The sequence below is a fragment of the Pinus tabuliformis genome, chromosome 5_1, assembly GCF_031772625.1.
Source record: "Pinus tabuliformis cultivar Carrire ecotype Pingquan chromosome 5_1, CPIR1, whole genome shotgun sequence".
In the NCBI taxonomy this organism is placed as follows: domain Eukaryota; kingdom Viridiplantae; phylum Streptophyta; class Pinopsida; order Pinales; family Pinaceae; genus Pinus; species Pinus tabuliformis.
The window spans coordinates 32,260,472-32,277,107 of record NC_142305.1 but is presented as its reverse complement, the minus strand read 5'-3'; the positions used below and the strand labels follow the sequence as shown (position 1 = coordinate 32,277,107).

Here is a 16,636-nt window from a genome sequence, read left to right as displayed (position 1 = left end):
TACCTGGTATACTCGGGCAATGGTGGAAGAGTAGGTGAATTCGGGGCGCTGGCAGCACGGGAGCAATCTTCGAAGTTTGCAGGTAAACGACGTTCTAACTCATGCAAAAGCGCAGTGCATGAATATTGCAAATAACGCGAAAAAATGGGTTTTTGGGCAAAATAGTGAAAATTTGGCTTTTGGCGTGTTTTTGTCGGATGACGTCAGCATGATGTCATGGGTGGGGTCAGGTACGGAGTGATGACGTGGTGAATAGTGAGTGGTCCACGTGGATGGGGGATGTGGCGGACAGCTCAGGGTGATGGCGGAACGAGCGGTGATGTGACACTGAGGTGGCAGTGACGTACGCATGACATGGACGTGACGTATGACGGAGAAACAAAGGCGGTAAGTGGTAATTTCGGACCGCTTATTGTACGGGAGCGGTTTTGGCAGGCGGCCTTCCGATATAATCTGGGAACGACACGCGTCTGAGCCCTGACGTCATGGTCTGACAAATTTCGGGCACTATCGTCCAGGCATTGGAGGCGGTTCGATATTGATGTGAGCCGTCAGATGGGAAGGCCCAGATCCGACGGACGACGGGAGAGCAAATCGCCAACAGGATACGGCAGGACCCGACGGCATTTAAATAATATTTTTCCTTTGTTTTTTATGGTAAGCGCGCCGAGGGGTAAAACTTAGGATAAGCGGAGGAAATGGGTTTTAACCGGGTTTTATGCAAATAGCACGGGTTATACATCATAGTGGGTTTGTGAAGGGGATAGGGTTGGGAATAGGTTATTAAACTAACCAAGTGTTAGTTTAATCCCTAACTTCAAGCAAACCAAACAAAACCTTTGATTCTGCCTGATTTTCCGACTATTTGAACATATGGCTATAATGCCAAAAAAAGGGGGAATTTACATATTTAGTGGGCCTTTTCACAATAGTGATATAGTAGTAGGGAAAAAGGGAAGTATAGGGAGTTAAGTAATAATGGAGTTAGTAGTTAGTATTGGGTGGGAGATATATAAGAGAGGAGGCAAACACTAAGTTTTTAGGGAACAAACTTAGTTAGGGGAGTAGATCAAAATGAAAAGATTTTTACACAAGAAATGTGGCTCTTTTGTACAACAAGGATCAACAAATGAATTTGATTTCTCTTATGAACAAAGGTGGTATTGGGATGTTAGAAAGAAGTCTGATGGGGAATGATTGGGAAATTAGACATGCTTCACTTTACTGTCACCAAAATGTTGGATAGGTGGATGTGCTCTGGCCACCATGTGTTTCCTTTGCTTAGGCCAGTGAGATGAAAGAAATCATGCTTCTGCAACCCCATCTACCTACCCATTATATTGCCTAGCATTTTTTGTTACTTCAAGGAGGGTGCACTTAGACTGGCAAACCCTCAATTGCTCTTTTTCTTTTCTTTTTTCATTTTCTTTTGATTTTCTATAGAAGGCTAGACTTATTACTTCCAAGGCCCTAGATTAAGCAGATGGGAACCTTCATTCTCTACCTAACTACTGATCTGCCAAGATTGAACAGTTTGGACAGATTTCTTTCTCTAGTCTACAACAAAAATTGAAATATGGCATGACCCAGCTTAGACTGTTGGATCACCCATTCAGAAGTAGGACAACATCAAACAATTGTAGATATGTGTTTTCCACAAAAATATAAGATCTTTGCATCATCAAAGTATATCATATTTGGCACTTCCCCTGCCAATCATGAAAAATGAGACCTATTGGTATAGGTAGCTAACACTGTGTATAGCGCACCTGCATGTTCCCTCACCGCCCATTGATCTATATGAACATTCTATATTTTCCAATCAATGGTATCGACACATGGAAATACTGGGCATGTGAGGCCACCTCGTGGGGTCTAGACCTCTTGGCATTCATGTATACCTAGAAATCCTCCTGGTATTCCAAGATACCATGTTTAGCAAAATTTGCATACATATCGTACTAGGAGAGGTTGGTATCCTTGTTAATGTTGCAAGCGGTGTCTCCATAGATGAAGGGTAGAGGGGCCTAGTGAACCTCCTATACACAGCTTTATGAGATTTTGCGGGAAGACTTCACTACTGGAGGTACCATCCATGGAAAATTTTAGGGGCTAATATTCACAAGTGGGCTAATTTTTCTTTATTTTTCCAAAAAAACAATTCTCCAATTTCCATTTTTTATAAAAATGATTCACCCAAATCTCACAATATAAAATTAGTTTACCTTTAGAAAAATTGCCAAAATTATATAGAAAGTATATATAAAATCATTATAAATTTGAATAATTTTACAAATAAATTAATTAACATTTTATAGTTTGAATATTAGGGACTAATGAGACTCGTTAATGTTTTTAAACTTCAAGATAAATTTCTATCCTTAAAATTTTCCCTAGTGACATATCATCAGCGAAGGAAGAAATCAATACGCACTCAAGCTTAACGTCACCTGCATGTCAAACAAATAGTCGCATGATGAGAGAGATGGAATGGATAATAACACCTAGTAGCAAGCATAAATTATAGCTTCCAGATTATTTGACAGATCCTCAGGAGAAGATGTCCTTATCAGGTCACAAGTTCATAACAATCAAGGGGTCACAGAGGTTGTGAAGATAGGTGTGTGACTTGGCAACTGGTGGGTTTTCAAACAAGGTTAGGTCGCACATGTCACAAGTCACATGGGTTGCAAGAGTCATGGCTCGTGATGGGTCATAAATGTCACACAGTCATAAGGATCCCAAGGTCACATTAGTTGGCCTATTGTGGCTTTTAGTCATGCAATCTACTTCTCAGGGCACCTTGATGAGGGAATGAGGCTTAGAATGGGTTCATGGAGAATTTGAGGACTAGCTGACTTTGTCCTTGGGGAATGAAAGTGAGTTTGGGATGAGTACAAGGATATTGACTGATCATAGCAGCTCAAGAGAGAAAAAATTAAGTGGTCAAGGGTTTCTGGTGAAATAATGAGGCAAAACTTGGATAAACCCCTCCCTATTCTAGAATATGAAGGGTCAAGGTGGAAGAGGGAGACAAATGGAAAGAGGAAATTATTAACAAGGAAGGGAAAGAGTCACCTACCTAATAAGGTCATGCATCTCCTTTAAGTTGATGAGCATCTCTATCTTTCATGCGACCTAGCCAAGTTGACCAAATGAAAAATGAGGCCCAATGTTTATAAATTTTGGTCACACCTGCAGGGTCGTTAAGGTCGTAGGGTTGCACCATGTGTGATCTCATGCCTTTGCAAACCTTGTGACCTCAATGGGTCATAAAGCTATGAGGTTGCATCATTCGAACTTTTTGATTTCCAGACCTTTGCGACCTTAAGACCTCAAGGGTTGCAAATTCACACAGTCACATCAGTCGCAAGGTTCATGGTTATGCAACATTGTGACCTTGTGACCTAGAGAGGTCACACAGTCGCAAATTTGAATGGGGGAAGATGGGTCATGAAATTTTAATGTGACCTAGCTACTTGAATTAATCCTAAATTTGGTTAGGCTTCATGGTCGCAATTTGTAGGCTTACAAGGGTTGTTTTGATGCGACCCATGACCCAGTCAAGATCTAAAGAATTTGAAGGTTTTTGGGAGTTAGGCTTGTGTCAGGATGAAGAAGGTTTTAGGTCCCCAAAAAGGTTTTGAGGATATGCAATAGTTATGGGGATGGGACAGGGGATCCAAAATTTTGAGGGTCAAAGATTTTGGACGTGTTGTTGCAGCAGCTACAATGCAACCTTAGCAAGGTATACACATACTCCCCTTTTGTAGATGATATGCCACAATAAAGTTCCAAAAGGAACAAAAAAATGCATTTATTCAAGTTCAAAGTATTTGAAGTTTTCTACACCTTTCAAACATAACCCTTAGCAAGCTAGGGTGATTTTTGAGAAAACTATAAATAGTCCAATCATCTATATAAACTTCAAGAAAATTATGTATGTACTTACGAAAAGCAGGGATAACAATGCATGAAAACATAGCTGGGGAATTCTTGAACGTAAAGGGAATACCATTATAAGCATAGGATCCCCATTTGGTAGTGAAGGTGGTCTTATTCTTATCTTCTTCGGCAATGTGAACTTGATGATACCCCGAGAAACAATCCGTAAAAGAATAGGCCTCATTACCCACAACATTATCCAAAATTTAACAGTAAAGGGAGTCAGAAACGGGCCATGTGCACATGCATTATTGAGACTACTATAGTCAACACATACTCAAATTTCCTCTAAATCCTTATTATCCTGGATGACAATGGGGCTTATCCACTTAGCTTCATCAACCAGAAATATAAGGCTAGTGGCTAGACTTTTGTCAATTTCCCTCTTCATTTTCTCGTTAACTCGTGGATTCAATTTGTATGGTCGATGTTTGATGAGCTTTGAGTCTTGATTCAATGTTATTTTCATGTCTCCCAAGTCCCCTTTTATCCCCTTTAATTCTAAGACGGAATAGGGAAATAAATCATCATATTCTTTAAGCAGGTCAAAGATTTCTCAAGTGGTCTAGTCATTCCAATAATCCCCAACAGAAGAAAGCTTCGGTTTATCTTCAGTCCCAATATTCACCTTTTTCATATTGAGAGGCTGCATATGTGGAGCATCATGTATATGATCCTATTTTATTTTTCAATCTCCTTTAGACTCTTTAAAGGACAAATTTCATAGCTCCTCTAGGTCATCATCTGGATCTTTAGTTACTTTACTACAGACAACAGTGTCATGAAACCCCAATTCATATTGGTGTGAAAAGTCTCGATACCTACTGCATTATGCTAAAATATCCCCACCTAAAACAAATACTCCTCTGATAGCTCGAAGGGCTTGCACTATCTTTTCATTAGTATCATAGAATAAAAGTCTATACAAAAGTCGGTAGACAACACCTCCCAATTTTTCGTTTGGAATTTCAACTCCTCATGCAAATACAAAGCTTTTGGAATTGTTCCCAAGGAATGGATCAATAGATGTGGCCATATTTCAACTACTAGGCCATCAACCTGCCATATGGAACAAAAATGTGCAACATGTTCTTGTGGGAAAGTACGACCATCATAAGTGGATATTTTTCTTACAAGCTCATTTGAAGGAAGAAACCGATAAATAAAAACAACATTATTTGTGCTCCAATATTAAAGTTGATCTTGATGGGCTACCCATCATTTGGGGGGTTTCTTGTAGAGAAACACTCATTAAAGAAATTTTTTGACTTTCCTCTATACAAGAATCAATTTCTTTAATAACATTGAGAACATAATTAGCACCATTGAAAATAGTATACTTGCGTACCTTAGTACCAATCCAAAGGACACATCGAACAGTGGAACAATGTTGAGAATGAAGTTCATGATCACCTTGTTTCCAACCTTCCATCATAGCCTTAGAGCCAACATTGGTACTTTGAATACTCCGCCAACTAATAGATCTAGCTGCTCTGGGAATAATATAATCTTCTCTCCTCCTAGCAGTGAATTGATATAGTTGATCCAATGCATTAGGTGACTCAACATTGTCCAATGGTTCAATAAATCACATGCCCTTATAAGGATCAATTGGTTGTATAATAACATGCCTTTTACTTCAAAATTCATAGTTTCTTTCTTTAGATCAATGGCTACATAATTCTTGAAGGTCCAGTCAAGCCCAATAAGGCTGGATATGGATATTTATCCCCAATAATATCAATAAATTCATAATATGCATAATGTTTGACACCAACTATACCAAATTCAACATCCTCTAATACACCAAATGTAATAATGCAATATTCATTTTCCATACACAACTAAATAGGAAAAAAGACGAACTTGGGTTTTTTGAGAGCTTCCCAAATTTTTCTAAGTAGATTATTAACATCTGAGCCCAATTCCGACATAGAATATTTCATTTAAAAATATTCGATATGAGAATCCACCTAAAAATCCCTTCTATTTTTCTTATTATTCCACCTTACTCGCTTGTAATGTCGCTCAAGTATATTTGCAGAAATTCGTTCTTCAAAAAACACATCATCCTTAACGATAGTATTTAACCTTTTCCACAACTCACCTACGAACTGGTCATCATTCATATTTTTTATAAACAACTTAAACCAATCCATTATTGGCCGTAAAGGTTATGTAGAATGCTTCTCCTCACGAATGTTTACTTGCTTATGTTGTTCAATCTGAGATCCCTGCGAAGAAATCAAATGTCGAAAATGTTCATTTACATCCCTATAGTACTCCTTGTGTTGATTTGGGTCATAAAAATTCTATGGAGACATGGGTCTTATAATCACTGGATAATCAAGATTTCCCATATTATCTCCAGTCTTCTTTCCTTCCCTTGTAACAACATTGATATTAAGTTGCATTGTAAGACCAGAATCCCAAGGTTCTACACAAATTAAATTAGCTCATTTGGCTGGATTTCGTTCTACCCAATGAGAAATAAGTTTAGGACAATATTTAGTCACATGTGTATTTACTCAATATTATCAAAACAAAGGTCTGCATGGAAAAGGACAATCTCTCATGACATATTTCTTCCTGATCACTGTTATAACACCTAATCAAGCCTCTTCCACATGTCCTTCCTCCTTAAGGAGTCTCATTGACACGAAAAGAAGTATGGTCAAGGTGGTCGACTAAAGCATGCAAGGACCGACATAATTCTGTATGATGATTGGGTGATAAAAAAAAATCATAAAACGAATTATTGGTAATAGTAGAGTAGTTATGTAGAATAGGACATAAATGAGCTAAATGATGAAAAATTCGACAAATGTCACAATAATCATTCGCAGGCATACCTTGAGGATTTGGAAATGACTGGAATTGCATATGACCCTTATAAGGAATAGAAGATAAAACTTGTGCAACTCCAGGGTACTATAGTGGAGGCGGTACCATAGGAGCAGTAGACTGCCCTGGCCCCCTCACTCGTAGGAATTTTGTAACATGATGTCCTTGTACATGATAATTAGTACACCAAACATGAGGTCTCATAGGTTGTAGAGGCGTAAGATATTTCAATCTCTCTGTCAAGGTAGCACTCTAATTTTGGAGGCCCATAATAGCAGGATCTGTTGAAGAACCAAAAATTCTATAGTCTTATGGATAACCAGCCATATCCTCTATCTGTATTGCTTGCTCCAAGGGACTTTGAAGTGTATCAATATTCTACTATGACAATGGAATGCAATTAATTAGTAACAGGGAATTAATGAAACAATCCCTATGAGATGTGGATTGATGTGATAAGATAATTTTTTGATAGCATCTTTAAAATGATACATACATTCAAAAGAATATTCTCCCTCCTGTTGGCTAATATTCAACAATTATGCCAATCCTTGGTAATTTGACCAAGGTAACTTAAATTCTTGAATAATTTTTTTTTTTCACCAAATCTATACCAACATCGAGGTTAACATCAATCCATTTTATAAACCATCACAATGCTCTATCCCATAACATAGTTTGAAATTCAATAATCTTGGTTGCGCAGGTGTATGATGAGCTCTTTACACAACTCCACATAAATACTAGTGTTGTTCAACATCCTCACTCCCCGTTCCTACGAATTCTGGATATCTGGTAAGTGAGATGGCTGTGACTCCAACCATAGTTGATTGTATTGAATAAATAAGTACAAATCCTTTGGAACTTAGTTGAGAACAACTAACTAAACTTGGTTGACTAACACCACTATAACTACCTTTACCCTTATGCACTAACTAAGTTTTAATGAACTTGTGTACCTTTGAAAAAATAAGATTAGGAATTTGATATCATACTGGGGGAAGGTTGGGTAGAGGAGTAGTCATGCTGGTTCCTTCCAGGATTTTATGTTCTAATACTGAATCATCCTCAAAGAAAATCCACCTCATTGAAAAATACAGATCATCATCTACTAGTGTATGATCATCTGGTAACATAATTGGTTGGAAAGTTGGCTTAGGTGTCTTAAATCCTTCTTATTCTGCATATAATCGAGTATCTACTTCTAAACTCTCTGCTTCACTTTGACTAACAACTTTTATTTTTCCAGAAGAATAGCCTTATTCCTCATTCCTTTTCCATGACTCTGAAGTCTCCATTTACTTATTTTGCACAACTGAACTTCTTACAATATCTCCTATGCATTGCAATTCCCTTATTCGAACTCTAATTTCCCATAACTTCCTTTCTTGCCACTCCTAAGCTATTGTTTCCCTCCGAAATGCTCTGAAATCTCTCACCTTCCATAAATCTCCTTCATTCATGATAATATCTTTTTCATTCTCCCGCATCTGCACAACATTCTTCTCCCCTAATCCATTCCCCCAGTACTAAAAATTTAAGCTACCATTTGATCTTGTGGAAACACCAACAAGCTGTCTTCAACCAACAATACTTTAATCCAAAGAGGAATCTCCTTCAACAGCCATCCTAGATTCCCAAATTTGAACATGGCTTTGGCACAAGAAAAGGGCTAGTGCTTCTCGGTCACAAACTAAATGATATAACTCTCAAGAGTTGTGTTAACCTAAAGTTTGACAACTCTTGTTAGATTTGTATCTAACTAGTGAAGATCAACTAGATCAGCTATAGTCCAAGTTTTGCATAGCCTTGGCAGTACCTCAACCCTTAATTTATGGTGAAATCAAGTCAACCAATTTTCTAATATCTCTAGAAACTCACACCAAAAGCTCTCATACTAGTCACAAGTAGGCACAATGTACATAACCTCTTCTTTGACCTAATTTAGTTCCTTTTGTCTCAATTATGCTTGCTGCAAAATAAAGTAATCAACTCTTTCATGCCACAATTTTTGGATATTTCGATGAATATACCTTGATCACATGATCTAGATCCCCTTAAGAAATGAAAATTCCAGACAACAAAACCATTTTTTGGTGGAGATTTTTAAATTAAGTTTGACCCAGGGTTCAACCTAGGGTGCCAACAAAAGTCTTTGCGTATTTTAGCACTTCGCTTGCATTTTTACTCCCTTGGGTCAGAGGAGCATCTCACTCGAGATGAGCCAAAACCATATAATGGTGTAAGGGATCTAGATTTAACTATCTAAGTAACTTGCGTAACCATTAAAGCAATCATTCATAGTTATTCAACTCATGCATTTAACTAGAAATAAACATAAGTGAAATATTTTAAAATGGGCCACAAACTACATAGACAATTGGTAGGACTCACATTCTCCTATTATTATTATAACAACAAAGCTTTATTACAATAACATTTATCACTTATAGCTTCTGGCACATTACATACTTGCAACCTATCATCACTCAGAAGTCTTCCCTAGATGTTATAAAAAGAAGGAATAATCCAAGGTAACCACAAAACTAATCTTTTAGACTAGGGATCTAGCCATCCTAAGTCTAGAGAGGGCTCTCTCTTTATATTTTAACTTTGTTTTAGGTGGGATTTTAGGCTAGTTATTAGTGCTCATAAGGTTTTGATTTTGGTTGGGTGGTGGAATTCTAGGAACAGATGGATAGAACAAGGCCTTCAAGCCATTGCGCTATGGGGTCAATCAAAGGATGGCTTAACTGGATCAAATCAATCACTAAAGGAAGAGTTCATAGGGCATGCTAGCTAAGAAAAATGAAAATATTCAGGTTCTAATGGATGAAGTAGTCGTAACTAGGGTGAAAGGGCAATGAAGAATCCTTAGACTAGGATCAAGATGAAGAGCAGGAGGTGATCGTGAGAAAAGGGAAACTAAGAATCCTTTACTATAGACCTAGGGGATGAACTATGGAAGTAAGAGAGCAATTAAGAATTCCAAGACTAAGATAGTTTAGCAGAAAACATTGAGAATGTAAACAGCCAAGACAGAGAGCATTAAAGCTAGTTCTAAAATATCATTCCTAGTTTATCGTTTAGATTTCATAGAAACACATGTGATTATTATTAAACATGAAAAGAAACAATAATAAACATGAGAGATAATACTTATTTGATTTCTACTTTACACAAGAATCCTGTGAAATTTCTTTACTTTATTCCTTGATCCAACAAGCCAATCCAGTCTCAATACAGTAGCTCCTTAACTTGAGAAGAAAATGTCTATAGAAATGTCTTTGAATCCACACTAACTACTTCGAAATGTGAAGTATTTATACAAAAAATATTACAAAATATCTCATAACAGTTTGAGAATTAATCTAGGAAATCAAAAATATCTTCAAGCATGAAGATAGAGACAAATGGAAAATTGCATCATGCTATCCCTTTTATTGTGATTGTACTGGATGTCTGCAGTTCAAATTTAGCTCTTTAAGTTGACTAATATTTATGTGCCAGAATCAATTTTTATCTTCAATATTTTACTGATACTCTTTACCTATTACTCTTTATCAAATTTAATGCGCGTGCCACATATTATAAAGATGAAAACAATAGAGGAAGGCAATCAAGCTAGAACTGTAGCTCACTTAAGGAATCAAGCGTAGATGAAAGAGCCAAGATAGCAACACAGGAACACAAAATAAAGAGACAGCTACCAGCCGAAATGTTGAGTTAAAAAAGTCAAATATATCTGACCACCTAAGGCAGCCAGTACAACGGAAATTACTCCCGCATTCATTATGCTCTGTTTTCAATGTCATTTCCTTCCTTTGAAGAAGTAGATGGATAAAGTTATTGCTTGATATTTTCTCTATGAGATATTTTGTAACTCTTTTTGTATAAATACATCCCTTAGAGATGTATTATTGTTGGTTGGTGAATATCATTCTGGACCTGCGCTGTAAATTTTGAGAACCCTTCTGAATAAGGATTGCTGGAATGCTTTGCTGATGAACTCTCTGGTTATGGAATTTGTTATCACTCAAGAAAAATTTCTAAATTGTTCAAATTAGTTTGATTATTTGCCAAAGGGTTGGTGTCAATGTTGGGTCTAGTCTTTCCATTTGGTTTTAGAGTCTAAATAGTCTGAATAGGAGTCTTGTTAAGAGTATTGTTGGTATGTATAAAGGGGTCAATTCTCTGTTTTAGTTTATCATTGGTCTCACATCTCACATGGATATCATATGTCCAAACTCATTTCAAAGCCGAAATTGTCTAGGGGATTTCGTAGCACCTGTAATCATTTTAAAGTGGTTTTGCACCACATAAATCCTTTTTAACAATTTCGCAGCGCAACATGTTTTAGGTGTTTTCGTAGCGCATAATTCATATTTTGCACTGGCTGCGCTACGAAATTTGGGATTTGTTCGAATCCATAGCCATTCTTTCACAGCTGTCATATCCATCAAAATCCATCAACAATTGTCAGCCTATACACTTCGTCTACCATATCCGACCGCTTATCCTCATCATTAGGTCGTTAGATGTCTTGGCAGTGGCAGTTTTGCTGGAAGTAGTTCGCCAGTTGGTTCCATGCCAAAGTCTTTTTCTCCTTTTCAGCATCCAGGGAGTCTGAACTGGGAAAGTGATTGATTCAGAAAGATGGGACAAAGATGATTCTCGCACATAGAAAGAAGATGCGCAGATGAGTGCAGACAATATAGAGTGGGAAGACCGCCAGCTAATGAGATCTGGAGCAGTCCGAGGAACAGAAGTGCAAACAGAGTTATTCTTCTTGTTCATGATACAAAGCCTCCATTTCTGGATGGACGTGTTGTGTTCACAAAACAGGCAGAGCCTATTATGCCAGTAAAACATCCAACATCAGATATGGCTATCATTTCCCGGAAAGGGTCTGCACTAGTAAGAGAAATCCGTGAGAAACAGAGCATAAAAAAATCACGGCAACGCTTTTGGGAGTTTGCAGGATCTAAACTAGGAAATATACTTGGGGTTGAGAAGACAGCAAAGCAGATAGATGCAGACCAGGCAGCAGTTGGTCCAGAGGGTGAAATTGATTTTAAGGAGGAAGCACGAGTTGCATCACACATGAAGGAAAAAGGTGAAGCAGTCAGCGAATTTGCAAAATCAAAGACACTATATGAACAGCGGCAGTATCTTCCGATATACTCCACTCGAGATGATCTCTTGCAGGTTGTACGTGAAAACCAAGTGATTGTGGTAGTCGGGCTATACAGGTATGCAGGGAGCTCGGGATGAAGAAGCCCACCTTGGTTCAATAGCACTGTATTCCTCAAATTCTCAAAGGAAAAGACGTGATGGGTTTGGCCCAGACTGGCAGTGGTAAGACGGCCGCCTTTGCACTGCCCATACTGCATAAATTAGCGGAGAATCCATATGGCGTTTTTGCCCTGGTCATCACTCCTACCAGGGAGTTGGCTTTTCAGCTGGCCGAACAATTCAAAGCCATTGGATCACCTCTGCGTCTGCGGTGCACGGTCGTTATCGGTGGGATGGATATGATCAGTCAGGCCCAAGCCTTGATGCAGCGACCCCATGTTGTGATCGCCACACCTGGGCGTATCAAGTCTCTCCTCGAAGACTATCCTAATGTCCCCAAAGTGTTTTCCAGGGCAAAGTTTCTTGTTTTGGATGAAGCAGATCATTTACTGGATGTGGGTTTTGAAGAAGAACTGAAGGTAGTATTTCGGTGTTTGCCCACTGAACGTCAAACTCTTCTCTTTTCAGCGACAATGACTGGTGATCTAAGAGCCTTGCATGATTTATCTGGAGACAAAGCATACTTTTATGAGGCATATGAGGGATTTAAGACAGACTTTCCATCTGCTTAGTTTATTGTTGGATGAACTTGGTTTGGAGGCAGTGGCATTGCATTCTCTCAAATCACAATCTGCAAGGCTTGCTGCTCTTCAGCGTTTCAAATCTGGGCAGGTTCCAGTTCTTTAGCAACTGATGTAGCAAGTCGTGGTCTTGACATACCAACTGTTGATCTTGTCATCAATTATGATATACCAAGGTATCCTCGAGATTATGTTCGCCGTGTAGGTCGTACAGCGAGATATGGAAGGGGAGGACAAGCTGTGAGCATAGTGACTCAGTATCAAGTGAAGCTTGTACATGATATAGAAGCTGTTGTTGGAATATCGGTGGGTGGAGCGGAAAGTTCATGGATGCTAATTAGAGTTTTAGCGGCAGCGTTTACACTTCAGCAATTTGCTTCCACCGGGCTAGAATGCTTGGATAAGGTCTGGTGGTAGTTACTGGTTGCTTTTATTAGAAGTGCCTGAAAAGTATTAGGGTTCTTGAACGTGCATATTATTTACATGGATTCTTCAGTTCACATGGTTGAGGAAGGTTCCAATGCAGATTTATATTCAGCACTGGACCTGAGTGAGTCTGAAGTAGGATTCTGTGAAAGTCCCCGTGTGTTGCCTATTTTGGCCTCTCTTCTAGATAGAGTTGTACAAAGAAATGAAAAGTTACTAGAGGCTACTAAGAAGCAAGAAAAAATAACAGTTTTTCATGGCCTCCGAGCACCCAACTTAAGCATTCGAAGTTACATTGATAGAATTTTCAAGTACTCAAACTGCAGCCCATCATGCTTTACTCTTGCTTATGTGTACATTGATAGATTCATCCATCAACAACCAGAGGTTCCTATCACCTCCTTGAATGTTCATCGTCTTATCACAAGTGTAATGGTTGTAGCAAAGTTTGTTGATGATGCATTCTTTAACAATGCTTATTATGCAAAAGTTGGGGGTGTCAGCACGTTGGAGATGAAACAATTGGAACTTGAATTTTTATTTAATCTGGACTTTAAATTGCAAGTAACAGTCAGTACATTTGAAAGCTATTGCTTGAAATTAGAGAAAGAAGTTGCTGTTGGTGGTGGCTACCAAATCGAGCGACCTCTCCAGTTTGTTTGTGGTCGCAATGGCTTAAATAATAAAGAGGAAACAAAAGGACAATCAGTGGTGCCAAGGTTCACCTATGGTGCTATATAAGGAGCAGCTTTCTTGCAGTCAAGAATATCAGTGTTGGTTGAGGAGAAGCTGCCCTTGAGGAACTATTCTGATAACTTGCTACTAGGTTGTTTGTTTATTTCATCCAGCAGTTTAATCTTGAATGACATTCCATGAATATGGGTTTGCAGGTTTTGGGTACCATCAAGAAGTAATAAAAACCTCTACCTCAGAAGGCATGTTTGCAAGTAAATCAATATGAACTATGGGTAGTGAGGAAGAAGTTCTGGAGCTTCTTGTTTAGATGCTTGTGGGCAAATATTTTGTGCCCCTTTTGTATATCAACGTGAAAAATCAGCTCTACCATTCATGTTGGTGGAAGGATCTTAAAGAATCTTTATGTTTTCAGGTACATGAGAAAATCTTACAGCACATCAAGGACGTGGCACTCCATTTTGGGTAATTAAAGGATAAAGAACATGGCTAATTACTTCCGAATATCTTTGAGGAAAACAAAGGCATAAAAACAGGGACAGTTTCCTGTTTCTCAACAAAGGTAAAAGGATACGACATTAAAGGCCAGCAAGCAGCTACAAACATCCATCACAGCCACCGCCAGAAGGGAACCAGATGTCAAAGAACAAGAACCATTGTAATCAAGGCTATTATTAGCATAACACGGTGTTAGAATCCTACTTGATTTAGATCTCTAAAAACTCCAGTCAGCAGTCAGTTGTATTTATTAGTTAGTTAAGGGTTAATAGGTGTCATTAGAAGTAGTTTTTGAATTCCCCTCATGCTTGAGGAAGAACTCGATCAGTTAGAATAAGAGCTCTATATATAGCTGAAACAGAAAGGTAATCAGGGTTGGGAAATTTTATAACAGAGCATTGTTTTGGCTTATGTAAAGACAGAGTTTCAGTAATATAATTGGGCTGCTTTACTTCTCAGGATTCATGAAGGATTTCTATGTTCAGAATGTGTGATTTTATCCTTTCCTTAATGTCTTTTTACAGTTGCATAGATGTATAATCACTCAGAATTCACTGATTGTGCTCTGATTTCCTGTATGCATTTATGAGCTGTGGTTCCATATGTGTTATATTCTGAATACTCAAATGCTGAATGCCCTGACTTCTATGTAAAGGCAGTATCATTGTTTACTGAGGTGTTGTTGACTCCATAGGCCCAATGGAAACTTGTTTAATGTTTTTCCAGCATCCATATTTATCACAGATATATCACAAAGAGTTAGCCATCTTATCTTAAGTGAAAATCATTAACCCATTTAGAGAGAGCCCTCTCAGGTTGAGGAGGCTAAGCCTCAACCTAAAGTAGGTCTGAAATAGTTACTTGAAGTCTTCCTGGTCAGCAGCCTTCCAGGGCCTGATTTTGAGATAACAGAATTGATGGCTGAAGCCCATGTTGCAGAATTCTTGGATTATCTCATGGATCAATAACTTTTCTAACTCAGGTTTTACTGTTTCTGTATTTTACATATCATCTAAGTATCATGTTCTAAACTGCAGGAAACAAGAATAGCCCATAATTTACTTTGTTGTACTTTGTGTTCAATTCCTTTCAATTTTTATGTTTTCTTCAGGACTAGCATAGGCAGGAATTCTTGATTGCTCCTGTCTCCCTAGTTCTTACACTCTAAATATAATTAAGATATTCTTAACTGCTCCTTGGTAATATTTATTCATTTTCCCTCTATTAGCATAATGAAGGATCCTTAATTGCCTTTCATTCCCTGACTCCATTACATCTTATTCCAGCCTGACGATTGTTCCATGGTTAGTCATCTTGCTCTATAGTTCCTCCTTTTTGCCAAAGAAACCATACCCAAAAGTTTATTTTCATTCACTCCATTAACCCAATGGTCTGAACTTCTCATATTTTGCAGCCCTGTTCTATTGAATGTCACCATCCAAACATCAAACGAGTACTTGCTCTTCATAACTAGCCTAACATATAGAAAAACAAAGCTAAATTACAAAGAGAGAGCCCTCTCTGGCTGCAGATTGGCTAGAATCTGCATCCAAAAGATTGGTTAGTGGTTACCTCGGCCGTATTCCCTTTCCACTGCTTTTTGGGGAACAACCTGAGTGATAACAGGGCCCTCCTTCTAGCACTAAATATGTTGAAGCCTCGAAAATCTGTCTACAACAAGGGGGATACCCACCTGGTCCGGACCTTGGTTAGCATCTCCTTTTCCATTTGGTATAGTGGGTCTAACTGGGGATATGGGACTAGTTTCCCAATATATGTGTGTGTGTGTTGAGAATTGATATTTCATTCCTAATGGTTCCTAAGTAAAATGTTTTTTATTCTAAATTTAATCTAACAACATGCAATTATAATCTAATAAATAGAAATATCTAATTCTAAACTAACCCGGGATGTAATCTTTCCGTTATGCGATCTAAAATGATATGAAATAAAAGTTGGTAATAAAGATCATTCAACTGCTATGAGAAAAGAATTCAATAAAGATAAACCATTTCATATAAAAAGTTAGATGAAATAGTTGTGAAAAACATATTGCATAATAAGCTACTCATATATTAAGCATAAATAAATAGCTATCACTGTACAAAAGTGCCAAATGATAACTCAAGCATTTAAGAATTCATATATAAATAACTAAACTTGAATATCACTATAACACATAAGCAGAAATAGTTAAGAGATAAAAGTACCATTTTTAACTAGTTCTACTCATGAGCTCTAGCAATAATGATCTATTTCTTCTTAATCCAACATCCACTAAGAGTACAGAAGTGCAACATCAGTAGTAGATATTAAACACAGATATCAATAGATCTTGTTCCATTCATTTATCA

General features: G+C 37.9%; 2 pseudogenes; both read left to right on the top strand.

Annotated features, from left to right (window-relative positions):
* Positions 1-11,673: 11,673 nt before the first annotated feature.
* LOC149163357 (DEAD-box ATP-dependent RNA helicase 36 pseudogene) lies at positions 11,674-13,082 on the top strand (annotated as a pseudogene).
* On the top strand, positions 13,045-13,863 carry LOC149163356 (cyclin-U4-1 pseudogene; annotated as a pseudogene).
* The last annotated feature ends 2,773 nt before the right edge of the window (positions 13,864-16,636 follow it).